Genomic DNA, 1,764 nt, shown 5'->3' on the forward strand with positions numbered 1-1,764 from the left:
GTTCAGCTCAGCTTTTTGGCCTGTAGCACAGTGGCAAGATTCAGTGTGACAAATTGTGGACAATCCGATAGACAGCAAGCTGACCCAAACCAGGAAGACACTGAAGGGCTCTTTTTCTGTGTTTGGACAAGACACTGATTTGTCTTTGGGGGTGAGATTGGATCTTCACTCCCAAAATGTATCTGAGAGGTTGTGTTGACTGATGATGAACAATGTTCCAAGCACCCTTTTTTCTAAGCCATGCAAATAACATTTCTGTAGTGTATTTATAGTCTCAAAGCATGTTCACCTGCTTCATCTCATCTTATAAATAACCCTGCAGGGGCCAGTGCTGTGGCATAGTGGGTAAAGCCACTGCCTGCAGTACCAGCATCCCATATGGGCACCAGTTCGAGACGAGACCCAGCTGCTCCACTTCTGACCAGCTCTCTGCTATGGCCTGGGAAAGCAGTAGAAGATGGCCTAAGTCCTTGGGCTCCTGCACCCGCATGGGAAGATCTGGCAGGAGCTCCCATCTCCTGGCTTTAGATCAGCACAGCTCCAGCTGTTGCGGCCAACTGAGGAATGAACCAACGGATGGAAGACTCTCTGCCTCTCCTCTCTCTCTAACTCTTGACTTTCAAATAAATAAATAAATCTTTAAAAAAAAATAACCCTGAAAGGTAAGTCTCAAAAAGCTCATTTTCATACTTGAGAAAATTGAGGTTCAGAGAAGTTTATATGCAGTTTCCAAACCTGGTCTGTTTGCTATCTTTCTTTGGATCTTCCAATAAGTGTCTGTCTATGGTCAAGTTCCCACAAGGGGCTGTCTTGGAAGCTCCTTTGTGCCAATCATCCCCTGGGTGTTTTTTTTGTTTGTTTGGTTTTTTTTTTGTTTTTTTTTTTTTTTTTTACAGGCAGAGTGGACAGTGAGAGAGACAGAGAGAAAGGTCTTCCTTTTGCCATTGGTTCACCCTCCAATGGCCGCCGCGGCTGGCTGGTGTGCTGCGGCTGGCACATCCCTCTGACCTGAAGCCAGGAGCCAGGTGCTTCTCCTGGTCTCCCATGGGGTGCAGGGCCCAAGCACTTGGGCCATCCTCCACTGCACTCCCTGGCCACAGCAGAGAGCTGGCCTGGAAGAGGGGCAACCGAGACAGAATCTGGCGCCCTTACCGGGACTAGAACCCGGTGTGCTGGCGCCGCAAGGCAGAGGATTAGCCTATTGAGCCGTGGCGCCGGCTCCCCTGGGTCTTAACAATACTTTTCCCTCCATGCCAGTTTCATGAGCCCTGACATCTCTCAAAGGCCTGAAGGACCCATCTGTGGTCTTGTTGGGGACCAAGAGAAGTGGCTACAAGAAGTGGAAAGAACAGTGTGGGGCCGGCGCCGCGGCTCAATAGGCTAATCCTCCGCCTTGCGGCGCCAGCACACCAGGTCGGGGCGTCCCGGTCGGGGCACCAGATTCTGTCCCGGTTGCCCCTCTTCCAGGCCAGCTCTCTGCGGTGGCCAGGGAGTGCAGTGGAGGATGGCCCAAGTACTTGGGCCCTGCACCCCATGGGAGACCAGGATAAGTACCTGGCTCCTGGCTTCGGATCAGCGCAGTGTGGCAGTGTGCTGGCCACAGCGCGCCGGCTGCGGTGGCCATTGGAGGGTGAACCAATGGCAAAAGGAAGACCTTTCTCTCTCTCTCTCTCTCTCTCTCTCTCTCACTGTCCACTCTGCCTGTCAAAAATAAAAAAAAAAAATTAAAAAAAAAGAACAGTGTGGTCCCATCAGCAACCAAGC

Source organism: Oryctolagus cuniculus, chromosome 1 (genome assembly GCF_964237555.1).
Source record: "Oryctolagus cuniculus chromosome 1, mOryCun1.1, whole genome shotgun sequence".
NCBI classification, from domain to species: Eukaryota; Metazoa; Chordata; class Mammalia; order Lagomorpha; family Leporidae; genus Oryctolagus; species Oryctolagus cuniculus.